At 44.7% G+C, this 13,411-nt stretch overlaps 1 non-coding gene and 1 pseudogene across 1 annotated transcript; both read left to right on the top strand.

The window, feature by feature from the left end:
• LOC111951332 (diacylglycerol kinase iota-like) overlaps positions 1–13,411 on the top strand; it is an 82,170-nt pseudogene that overhangs the window by 8,153 nt on the left and 60,606 nt on the right.
• trnaa-ugc (transfer RNA alanine (anticodon UGC)) lies at positions 12,615–12,689 on the top strand. The gene has a single exon. It is a non-coding gene; the product is annotated as a tRNA-Ala (tRNA).

The raw sequence follows: 13,411 nt of genomic DNA, 5'->3' as shown, positions 1-13,411 counted from the left end.
CAGATCTGTAATGACACTGCCTCAGGGGCAGACCAAGCTGGAGTGTGTGTATTGTGGTAATCAGGCAGTGTGTCTGTGTGTGTGAGTGAGTGTCAGTAAATACATTTTGATTGATTGATTGAGACAAGACAGGCAGACAGATATAGTATAGACAGACAGATAATAGAGAGAGTGTACTTTGTGTGTTGTGTCACACGTTGAGCCGACTCCTACTGGGTGAGTGGTCACACAGGACTGTGTTCCCAGAAAGCTCTCGGCCTTTCATCTATTCTGAGACTCTATGTCTGCGACGCATAAATAAACAGCGCTCAGACACCCAGTGTGTGTGTTACAGTATGTGTGTGTGTGTGTGTGCAGTGGTGCGAAAAAGTACCCAATTGTCATAACTTGAGTAAACAGTAAAGATACCTTAATAGAAAAATGACTCAAGTAAAAGTGAAAGTCACCCAGTAAAATACTACATGAGTAAAAGTCAAAAAGTATTTGGTTTAAATATACTTAAGTATCACAAGTAAATGTAATTGCTAAAATATTACTTAAGTAAAAGTATACATAATAAAACATTCCTTATATTAAGCAAACTGATGGCACCATTTCTTGCTTTTCATTTATTTACGGATAGCCAGGGGCAACTACAAACACTCAGACATCCTTTACAAACAAAGAATGTGTGTTTAATGAGTCCGCCAGATCAGAGCAGTAGGGATGACCAGGGAGGTTCTGTTTATACGTGCGTGAATTGGACCATGTTCTGTCCCTGCTAAGCATTCAAAAATGTAAAGAGTACTTTTGGTGTCCAGGGAAAATGTATGGAGTAAAAAATACATTATTCTTTTCTTAGGAATGTAGTGAAAGTATAATAAAAGTACAGATACCCCCAAAACGACTTATGTAGTACTTTAAAGTATTTTTTTACTTAATTAAGTACTTTACACCACTGTGTGTGGTGTGGTAGTTAATAGATTATTGGTGTCATGTCCCTTTATGGGAACATACTGTGCAATTACCCTTCACACACTCAACACTCTTCAACTGACTCTGACTCTCTTCACAACCTCCAACACCTTTCAACTTGACTCTGACTCTCTTCACACACTCAACACTCTTCAACTTGACTCTGACTCTCTTCACACACTCAACACTCTTCCACTGACTGACTCGCTTCACACACTCAACACCCTTCAACTTGACTCTGACTCTCTTCACACACTCAACACTTCAACTGACCTGACTCTCTTCACCCACACTCAACACTTTTCAACTTGACTCTGACTCTCTTCACAACCAACACTCTTCAACTTGACCTGACTCCCTTCACACACTCCACACTCTTCAACTGACTCTGACTCTCTTCACACACTCAAACCCTTCAACTGACTCTGACTCTCTTCACACACTCAACACTCTTTCAACTGACTCTGACTCTCTTCACACAACTCAACACTCTTCAACTTGACTCTGACTCTCTTCACACACTCAACACTCTTCAACTTGACTCTGACTCTCTTCACCCAGTCAACACTCTTCAATGACTCTGACTCTCTTCACACACTCACACTCTTCAACTGACTCTGACTCTTTTCACACACTCAACACTCTTCAACTTGACTGACTCTCTTCACACACTCAACACTCTTCAACTTGACTCTGACTCTCTTTAACTTTTGGATATCCGCCATAGAAAATGAGTGCAGTGTGTGTGGGTCTGTGAGTGAATGAGCGTTCGCAAGTGTGTTTGCGCACTGTGTGTGTGTGTGTACGCAAGTGTGCGTTTGCATGCATTCGCGTGTGTGTGGTTGTCTGTGTTGTATGTGGGTAGCCTATCTCCCAGAGGAGGACGTTCAAAGCTCTCTCTCTCATGTGGGATAAAATCGTTTGTACTTCATCTCCGACAACAGAGAAGATTAACAACCCACAAGAGAGAAACAGGACAGGATGGAATAACATCAATTCTGATGTGCTGATCTAGGATCAGTTAGCCTTTTAGATCATAATGAGTGCGATTTATATGGACAGATCCTAGATCAGCACCCCTACTCTGAGACGCTTTCTGGATATGGTTCCCTGATCGCAGTTCCTGCCTGCAGTAACTGAAGGAAGAACCATTGAACAGACCAGAACGACAGACGCTGACAGAAAAATTGTTACGGCCCAAACCGGCCCACATCTGTTTGCGCACAGTTCCCATTTATTGTTATTACGTCGCAGAATTGGGTCAGATCTGTTTGCCATGAAAAAGCCACAACATCCATAACCCAGACTCAAATATTGGCGTAAAACTCTCCAGGAGGCCTGTAGGGATTTAATTAGTTTATCACAGTGAGAGAGTAGAGATGCTCAACCTGGGACTTGACCTCAGAAAGAGACTTGTGCTTTTTTGAACAGCCGATCAGAGTCCTAAATTGTAGAATTGTTCAGATGACACATTTTCTCATCCTGAAACCCGATGAACAGTTCAACATACATATGACTGGCTTTCTGTTCCTGACAAACTCTTGGTCATAGCCTTTTCTTGTTTGGGCAAGAGAACGTCCTTTCTCCTCCGTCCTCTCTCCTCCGTGACCCCGGAAACTGGTAAGTGGCCGAGTTGTCGAGGAGTGTGTCAATTCGTTAGAAGCAAACGGAAGACGGCCCTTCCCTCCTTGATAGCTCCTTTTGCGAGGACACAAGTGTATCCTAGTGTCCCTTGCTGATGTTGCGTCGGTGGGGAGCACTGCACATTTACATATTCTACTTATCCTTGTATTTATTAAAATGTCTAACTTCATTTATTTATAACTTTACACATTTCTTTTGGATCCCCCCTGTAAACATAATTTACCTGATGACGCGCGAGAAGAGGAGCTTCCCATTTCATACAGGCGCATTTCGTCCACGTCGCCCTCTCCTTGATTACCTTTTTTTCAAAAGGAGGAGAGAGAGAACGGAGGAGAGAGGACATTAGCCTACAGGCTAAACTAGGGCTACTGTATCTCTAAAGCTTCATACAGTATGTCAACTGAGCTGCCACCAACTTTAAGGAGACAAAACCTTATCCTTAACTGAAACAATAACAAAGCTTCTCCCCGCCCCTGTGTCGCTAAAAAAAACGAAGGATGATGCTGGAGAAATGTAACCACCTTCAAATTCATAGGCATCGTTATGGATGCAAGGACTGACATCCATGATTTTAAATGTGTAGTTTTTAACCATGTTTTGAGGTTATACATGTTTGTTTACATTTACGTTTGTTTCAAACTTTATATTTTGGCTTCTAATGGGGACGACAGTTGAACTAAGCTCATGAGGCATTTATAGGTTATAGTCTTCAAGAATAATGGTGATATATCATTGATTTATAAGTCCAAAGATGTATATAGCAACTAATGATTCTAGCTTTAACTTTGCACTGGGCCTGGTAGTGTTGATGTCCTTGGGAAGAGCCTGGGCCTGTAGTGGTTGGATGTCCTTGGGAAGAGCCTGGGACTGGTAGTGGTTGGATGTCCTTGGGAAGAGCCTGGGCTGGTAGTGGTTTGATGTCTTGGGAAGAGCCTGGGACTGGTAGTGGTTGGATGTCCTTGGAAGAGCCTGGGCCTGGTAGTGGTTGGATGTTGTAGATGACCTGGAGCCAGTGGGTTTGGCGATGAGTATGAAGCAACACGTCATCAGAGTGCGCTTCTGAACACTGTATGCTGGAAAAACTCGGTTTGTTATTTTAACTAAAACATAACCAATCTTTGTTAATCAAAATACCGAACGTGTTTTGCATGGATCCCGCATCGGCGGGTTAACTTTTACCAGCTAGGACCACTCTCTCTTGTCCGGAATCTCGCTCCACGCGGTGTTTTTTCTCTCTGGAAAGTTCGGCAAAAAGCTGGCTTTAGGCTAAAAACAAACTGCTAACTGCTAGCCTCCGGGCCCAACCCACCTGTCTCTCATGCTTCGCTCACCCCTGGATGTACCACCTGCCAGTACCTGAGCCAGAGAGTCGCTGAGCTGGAGGGGAGAGTATCTGTCTTGCGCCAGATCAAAGGAGGACGAAGACCTCCTGACTCCATGGTTATAACAACCACCTCCAAAATCGACGACGTCACCTTCCCTGGGCTCGGCACCTCCACTTCTGGGGACCTGTAACTGAGAAACTCCATTCTGTTCCTTAAATGAGCCATGGCCCAGACAGGAGCTAAACCGAAGGCCTGGTCTGTTCCCCTTCTACTCCGCCTCAGGATGCCTGGATTGCTGTCCGGGGAGGAAAGCACTCCAGGAAACGAGAATCCATCAAATGTTTCGGAGGTGCTACAATTGGGGAGGAGACTCAAGGTCCTGGAAGACCTGGAAGTGCATTCCAATCATACTGTACAGGGTCCCTCCGCTTCATCTCTACTGCTGCCATCTCACTCTCAGGTGGAAGTGCCCAAGCACACTCACTGCGCTCACTTGCCTGCCACTAGGTCGTCAGTCTCAGCTGCTAAGCCCCCCTCAACCTGCTAGGAGGCAGATCACCCGGAGAGGCCCGTCATTTACCCAATAAACCATCTGTAGTCCTTCCGGTCTCGTGGTGGGTTCATCCATGGTCCGAACGTTTCAATCCGGAAAGCTGAGACCTTCTGCTACCCTGGCGCTAGGATCTCTGACCTAGATTCCATGCTTACCGCTACTTATTAGCAAGCAAACTCGCCGCTTCAACTGTCATTGTCCATGTGGGTCAAATGACATTAAACTCAGCAATCAGAGAAATTAGAGACGATTTTAAAACATGATAAATCGCTGCTGGAATCTGGGAAGCTGATGTTGTTTCCGGTCCATTTCCATCCCCACGCTACCAGGATATGGTTTTTAGTCGTATTCGCAATTACAACACCTGGCTTAAGGGATACTGCTGCACGATGGGAATTCCTTTTGTGGATAACTTGCAGCTTTTACAGACGACCAGGTCTATTTCTTCGGGACAATTTACAATCTTAACAGGTATGGCTCCAGCATCCTCTCCACACATGTCTCTTTACTCTTGCCTCATGTAGAGCCTTGATACCTGACGGTTGTGTTTCTCGGGGGTTGACTTTTGGGATGTACGCTCCCCTATCAGACTATGTTCAATGCTCCTCTCCAGTTTCATTAATTAGTTCCTCAATTGCAATATGGAACAAACTACAGTTAACAACCTTTCTCTGCAATTCCTAGATTATTGTCCAATCACCGTATTGCGAATACTACTCACATGCAGAGAGGTATCTGTTAGTAGTAATTCTTGTCCCCATAAAATTGAGCTCTGTCAATAGCTCGAAAATGGTTTATTGCTCATCCAGTGCAGCTTCAGGTGTACCTTGGATACTCCATCTGAATATGAATTCCCGTAGCAATGGTATTGGAATAATTCATTTGAATGCTAGAAGCCTGATCAAAAGTTGGACTTTATTGAAATTTTGGTCTCACAAGTCAAATGTTGACGTTCTGATTGTCATCTGAAGTCGTGGCTGTGTGATTCTGGGCCAGATTCAGATCGTCAAGTTGATTGATACAATATTATATCAGAACTTGATACGGAGTTGTAGAAGTGTGTGGTATTGCGATTTATGTTAAATGCTGCCTTAAATGGTCTCTGTTCCTTATCAACCTCTGTCTCAAAGCAATATGACATGTCTAGTTTTAAACGTGTCGTTTGGTAATATGCTCATTTAACTCATGCAGGGATAATCGCCCCCTCAGCCCTCCTTGTACTTCTATCAAATTATCTGATATACTGTTCTAAATTATGCAACTCTGAATTACTGATTTTGGAGATTTAAACCTGGAATTGGCTCTCACCATATCCATAATAAAAGGCTTTGTACTAGCTAAATCTAACCAGCTGATAACTAAACAAACCCGTCCCAACTTTAAGAACCAGTAAATATCATTACTATGACCATTATTTCTAACAATACGCCCATAAATACACAGCCAGTGGAGTTTTGCAAAATGATATCAGTGACCACTGCCCTATTGCTGGTATTTAGAGATACCAGCCTGAAACACTCTGATCCTGTAAACTCTAAGAGAAATTATAGAACATTTTCTCACAAGCAAGCTTTTACCTTGACTTGATAACACTTGAGTTTTATCCAACTTGCTGTTTCCTGACCGGTTTTAAGCCCTGCTATTTTTGTCTCTTCTTATTGTTACTTCATGTTGATAACAAGCCCCGCTTAAGAATCACAGAGTAAGAAGACCGAACCAGTTCTTTGGTCTCTCCTGAATTGTCAGGTCTTTTCCTGCAAAGAATCGGGCTGGGCCTGGCGAGGGAATAACAGTACTCCAGCCTGATGGCGTTATTTTAGGCAACGTTGGAAATAAATGTACTGCAGCTGTCAAAAAGGCAAATCAAATTACTTCCTTAATGCTATGACAGATTCTGCAGGAGATTCCTGCAAATTCTGGGAAAACCGTTAATCACTGAACGGGGGAATCTGCTGTTTCCTCTTTCCTAAGCAAAATTACCTCAGACTTCTGTATTCTAACTGAAAGAAAATATTTTCTTGTGTGCTTTTAATAAGCATTTCACTCTGGCGCGTTTTTCTTTGAAAGGAAATGGCGACTTTGTTGGTACTGGCCAGTTTAGTTGATTTTTCGGTCTTGCTTTCAACCGGTACTCTCTGAAAAATGGTAACCCTGTTTTTATTTCAGAAAAATAACTGAAGCAGAGGTTCATTTCCCTGTGTGCCCTTTGATACTATAAGAATCTTTAGGCCGCTGAACAATTAGACCCGTACATTACTTAAGTGGTGCTGGCACTATTGGTTGCTGGTTCAAGTAACACACAATTTTAATCTAACATTAAGCACAGGACTAATATCCCTAAGGCTGTGGAAGAGCAGCTTTTGTTCTGCCATTAATAAGGGATGGTGACGGTAGTGATTTGGAATAACTATCGACCCATTTCTAGCTCCCTTGTCTGGTAGAAGATTTTTAGAATTATAGTCAACAACAGTTACAATCTTTTCTTCTGCTAACAATTCTTAAGTACCACATCATCTGTTTTCAGATCTAACACACAATTTACCAACATCGGCACATATGCATTGTTGCTAAATGCTATTGCAAAATTGCCTTAACGATAGAACGCACTGGCTGCGTGTTTTGTAGATTTGTCAAGAAGTTTTTGACACTGTAGACCATTAGTATCCTGTTGAGTAAGTTGTCATCTATAGGACTGCGGGCATGATGCCTGCGATGGTTTTATGACTATCCTTAAAGATAAAACTCAAGCCGTATGCGTCGATGGGTCAAGTCTCTGACCCCTCTTACAGTTACTTAAGGGGTCCTCCTAGGGTCGAATAATGGCCCTATTGTTCTACACTTTATATAAACACACATTGGTGATGATGTCAGATATTGTAAATTCCATTTATATGCAGTGACACCAGTGATGTACTCTATTGCTCCAACAGCGGACGCAAGCTTAATGCAGTTGGAGTCTGATTTTCAGATAACGCAGGGTCTCTTTTACAGCTTAGAACTTTGTTTTTAAAGCTAAGAAAACACATGCTCATGTTTTTTCTAGGTCCTAAACTCCAGTTAGAAAACACGTTTGTAATACTGCTGGATGGTACTCAAATCAATAAAGGTCTTGATTATAAATACTTAGGGTTATGGTTAGATATAGGCTTCTTTTAAAAAAAATGTCTACTGAATGGGAAAAAGCTCAAATTCAAGATAGGTTCCTTTACAGAAACAGGGGATTGCTCGTCCTCTGTAAATAGGAAAATAAATTGTTGCAGGCTACTTTTTATGTCCGTTTTAGATTGTATGGTGATATTATCTATATGCAGCATCGGCAAACACATTAAACCACTGGATTGCTACTTTTCCATTGTCACTCAGGTTATTCAGCGGGTGATAGTTACAGAACTCATCACTGTTCCTATAATCAACATGTGGTTGGGCTCTCATCTGTGAGGCCGAGAGCAACATGCTCTCTTGTTTATTTATAAAGCACTTCTTTTAAAACTACGTCCATTATATCATCATTAATTTCCACAAAATGGTATAATTTTAAAACCAGATTTAGATGTGGGATTCATTAGGACTTTACTGCGGTCTCCACAGAGTTGGGTAGGACTGCTTCAGTTCCTTTGCACTTATTCATTGAACAAAACTGCAGATCCAACTTAAGTTAGACCTCTGGTGTCCCTTGCCCATATTTTAAAATGCTTATGAGGATCTAAATTCATGTGTTGTCTGTGATTGTTTCTCGTGAATTGTGTATGTTTTGAAATGTTCTTGTCTCTATGTCTAAAACTGTACATGTCAACATGTTTACACAGGGCACAAGCCGTTAAAAGAGATCCAGGTCTCAGTCTGTTTTCCCTTAAAATAAGATTTTTAAATGTCCTTGGGAAGAGACCTGGGACTGGTAGTGGTTGGATGTCCTTGGGAAGAAGCCTGGGCCTCGGTAGTGTTGGATGTCCTTGGGAAGAGCCTGGGGACTGGTAGTGGTTGGATGTCCTGGAGGAAGAGCCTGGGCCTGGTAGTGGTTGTGTATGGGAAATACAAGACAGAATTTGTTGTCATTATTCAAGGCTGACTTTGAGCCTTACGACCTCTCCCTACTCCTCTCCTCTCTCATGCTCTCTCTCTGCTTTTGAGATGAGGGCTGCTACCAGCAGGGAGGAAGTACATCCCCCTCCGTTGTCTCACCTAACTTATCATGTGCAGCAGAAGACAAGGTGCCGCTGACGCCATCGTTTTATACAGATGAAATACATAATGATAACACACTGAGATCATTGACTGCCCCCCCCTTCGCGCTCTCTCCATCCCTCCTCTCTCCTCTCTCTCTCATCTCTCTCTCTCGTTGTCTCTCTCTCTCTCATGTCCTCTCTCTCTCTGTCTCTCCTCTCTCTCTCGCTCTTCGCATCTCTCTCTCTCTCCTCTCTTCTCTCTCGTCTCTCTCTCTTCTTCTCTCTCTCTCTCTCTCTTCTCTCTCTCTCTCTCTCTTCTCTCTCTCCTCTCTCTCTCTCTCTTCTCTGTCCTTCTGTCCCTTTGTTCAGTGTCTCTTCGTGTATTTGAAAGCAGGCAGCGGGCCTAGGGAGCAACCAGACGGATGACAAAATGAAAAACAGATCAGGGCCCAGGCGGTGACCCCTTCATATTAACCTGTGATTACTGAGGGAGAGGAGGAGTTATCATTCTCTGTGAGTTGTGATTACTGGGGAGGAGGAGGAGTTGATCATTGTCTGTGAGTTGTGATTACTGAGGGAGAGGAGGAGTCGATCATTCTCTGTGAGTTGTGATTACTGAGGAGAGGGAGTTGATCATTCTCTGTGAGTTGTGATTACTGAGGAAGAGAGGAGTCGATCTTTCTCTGTGAGTTGTGATTACTGAGGAGAGGAGGAGTCGATCATTCTCTGTGAGTGTGATTATGAGGGAGAGGAGAGTCGATCTTCTCTGTGAGTTGTGATTACTGAGGGAGAGGAGGAGTCGATCATTCTCTGTGAGTTGTGATTACTGAGAGGAGGAGGAGTCGATCATTCTCTGTGCATTGTGATTACTGGGAGAGGAGAGTCGATCATTCTCTGTGAGGTGGTTTGGTGCGAGGAGGTGGAATAAGCTGCTGAGTTTCTGGAGTTTTGGCAGCTGTGAATGTGCTGAAAGGCATTGGAGCGGTGTGTGTTTGAGCTGCGTGTGTGAGATGTTGGGTGTTCTGTGTGTGTTGTGTGTGTGTGTGTGTGTGTGTAGGGTTTTAATCGTGAGTCTGCGAATCGCTCGAATGCATACACACTCGCAGAAACTCGCGTACGCAGTACACACACACGCACCACACACACACACACACACACAACACACACCCACAACACACACCAACACACACACACACACACACACACACACACACACACACACACACACACACAACACACACACACACACACACACACACACACACCAGGACGTTAGTAGTGTGGTACATCCTCCTCTCTTTCTTCTCATTGTGGGTTGTAATACCCTGTTCTGGTTGTCCGACACTAAGATTGTGTGTGTGGAGGAGAGGTTGTGTGGTGCATGCCAGTGTTTTATTTGATGGGAGCAGGTCTGTGGGCAGGCCAGACACAAAAAGTGTCTGATAATACGTGCGTAGGTAACCGTCAGTCTTAATCTGTGTGGTGTAAGAGAGGGATGGGGGGATGTCTGTTTTAGGAGTAGAGGACAGATTATTCTTTAAAAGGTCTCTCTGTCTCCTGGTGTTTTCCAGAGCAGAGCTGAGGTTGGGGCTGGCGACTGGTGTTTTCATCCCATATGCAGTGTGATGAGGCATTAAGGGGATTGGATGTTCAGGCTGCGTGGAGTCAGTCTCTCCTTATTTGGTGTTTGTCTGGCTGTAAGAGGCTTTTTCCTGCTGCCTGCTCCCCCCCCTCTCACATCACCCAGCACCAGACAGACCAGCCCAGACAGGGCCCTACTACAGCTCCAAGCTTCAGCAGGATTCACTAGGCCCCAGAGTGGATGGCTGGGCAGGAACAGGTTTGGTGTGTCCTGTTAAACCTGCTGTTTTTCTGTCAGAGCTCTCTGCCTAGACAAATACACCCCCCCCCTTCTCTCTCTGTGCTGTCAGTCCATCTGGCAGTGCACAGACAGCCCCACTGAGCTGAGACTGACTCCATCACTGTGACACATGTCTGGCTGAGGAGAGGAGAGAGAAAGAGAGGGAGGGAGAGAGAAAGAGAGGGAGAGGAGAGAGAAAGGAGGGAGGGGAGAAGAAAGAGAGAGAGAGAGAAGAGAGGGAAGAGAGAGAACGAGAGGGAGAGGAGAGAGAAAGAAGAGGGAGAGAGAGAAGAAAGAGAGAGAGGAAAGAGGAGGGAGAGGAAAGAGAGGAAGGAGAGGGAGAGGGAGAGAGAGAGAAAGGAGGGAGAGAGAGAGAAAGAGAGGGAGGGGAGAAGGGAGACAGAGAGAGGAAAGGAGGCGATACACACCTCCAATCCTCTCCTAGTGCATGAGGTGCCAGTGTGTCAGGTTTATCCACAAACTAACGTGTGGAGCAGAGCGTGTGTGTGTGTGTGTGTGTCTGCTAGCAAGCGAGGCATTAGCTCTGAATCGAGAGTCATCTCTCTGAGTGCTGAGGGACTAGCAGTGTTCTGTAATCCTACCAGTCATATAAAAAAGGCGCACACACACACACACACACATATACACACACACACACACAAAAAGCTGAATAAAATGCCTGGCTGTGGTTCTAACATCCAGACAGGTGTGGGAGTTAATTGCAGTAGCATTGACACATGTAAGCTTCACTCTGTGAATTTTTTCAGAGCACACACACACACACGCACACGCACACACACGCACACAATACACAGAACAGTTGTTTGGAGATCTCAGTCATTCTAGAACGTCCCTTGCTCTCCAGCTGTGGCCTTGTGTGTGATTTKTCTGGATAGCAGAGCCTCATTTAGTAAATCATTGATTCTATTAACCAGTGAGGAGATGAGAGTGAGACAGAAGCCAGGAGACGCCCCTCCTTCAAGCAGCAAGCCTAACCTCCGTCTACTCCTGTTCCAACGCGACTCCTACTCAACTCTAACCTTWTTCTAACCTTTGCCTAACCCTATTACGACACGAATGCAATCTAASGCTCGTGTCAACAGTGATACAGTGTCGTTACAACCTCATTCTAACCCTGTTTGAACATTATTATTGCCAACCCTTTTTAAAACCTTACGCTAACCCTATTTCAACATTATTTCAACATTATTCCAGCGTCAGTTAACCCTGCAGAGTTTTCCCTTCAGTCCCACCTGGGTCAATGTTTTGTACCAGAAATAAAWCTACAGATTGCACCTTTGACACAAGTGACTTTGAATGAAAGAGGTAATTGCGGCTATTATATTMTGATATGATAGTTCAGTCCTTTTCTTCTGCGGGCCGGTCTATTCTGAGCTGATGAGAGGTCGAGCACGTGGAGAACAGTATGCTTCAGGTACTTCCCCCCCCCCACAGTACACGCAGACACACACACGCGCATACGTACGTCTACGCACACCTGCTCACACAGTGACACGCGCTCACACGCAGACTGGGTAATTATTGAGGTGTCACGGCCCCGTGTGAAAGAGAGGGAGAACGAGAGAAAGGCGGGAGAAGACGTGAGCGGCCGCCTAGGGCAGGGCTTTTCAAACCTCTCCTCCGGGACACCCTGCCGTTCCGTGGACTTGAATTATTCCAGAGATAGCACACCTGATTCAACTAATTATCAAGCCCTGGACTACTTGAATCAGGTGAGATGTTTAGGGCTACAACAACATTGTGAAACGCCTGGGGGTGCCTGGGGGTGCCGAGGAGAGCGTTCAACACCACTGGCTAGGGTATGTGTGTCTATGTGTGTATTTGTATGGGGTCTGTGTGTATTCCAGAGACATCCGCCTGATGAGTTCCAGTCAGGTTTGACGTCAGGGCTTTGTGATGGCCACTCCAATACCTTGACTTTGCTGTCCTTAAGCCATTTTGCCACAACTTTGGAAGTATGCTTGGGGTCCTGTCCATTTGGAAGACCCATTTGCGACCCATTTGCGACCAAGCTTTAACTTCCTGACTGACGTCTTGAGATGTTGCTTCAATATATCCACATCATTTTTGTGACTCATGATGCCATCTCACACGGTCCCGTGTGGCTCAGTTGGTAGAGCATGGCGCTTGCAACGCCAGGGTTGTGGGTTCAATTCCCACGGGGGCCAGGATGAATATGTATGAACTTTCCAATTTGTAAGTCGCTCTGGATAAGAGCGTCTGCTAAATGACTTAAATGTAAATGTAAATCTATTTTGTGAAGTGCACAGTCACTCCTGCAGCAAAGCACCCCCACAACATGATGCTGCCACCACCGTGCTTCACGGTTGGGATGGTGTTCTTCGGCTTGCAAGCCTCCCCCTTTTTCCTCAAACATAACGATGGTCATTATGGTCAAACAGTTCTATTTTTGTTTCATCAGACCAGAGGACATTTCCAAAAAGTACAATCTTTGTCCCCATGTGCAGTTGCAAACCGTAGTCTGGCTTTTTATAGCGGTTTTGGAGCAGTGGCTTCTTCCTTGCTGAGCGGCCTTTCAGGTTATGTCGTATAGGACTCGTTTTACTGTGGATATAGATACTTTTGTAGCTGTTTCCCTCAGCATCTTCACAAGGTCCTTTGCTGTTGTTCTGGGATAGATTTGCACTTTTCGCACCAAAGTACGTTCATCTCTAGGAGACAGAACGCGTCTCCTTCCTGAGCGGTATGACAGCTGCGTGGTCCCATGGTGTTATACTGGCGTACTATTGTTTGTACAGATGAACGTGGTACCTTCAGGCGTTTGGAAATTGCTCCCGAGGATGAACCAGACTTATGGAGGTCTACAATGTTTTTTCTGAGGTTTGCTGATTTCTTTTGATTTTCCAATGATGTCAAGCAAAAGGCACTG

The sequence above is a fragment of the Salvelinus sp. IW2-2015 genome, linkage group LG24, assembly GCF_002910315.2.
Source record: "Salvelinus sp. IW2-2015 linkage group LG24, ASM291031v2, whole genome shotgun sequence".
Lineage (NCBI taxonomy): Eukaryota > Metazoa > Chordata > Actinopteri > Salmoniformes > Salmonidae > Salvelinus > Salvelinus sp. IW2-2015.
The sequence above is the reverse complement of the archived record's forward strand: the minus strand, read 5'-3'. Positions and strand labels throughout refer to the sequence as shown.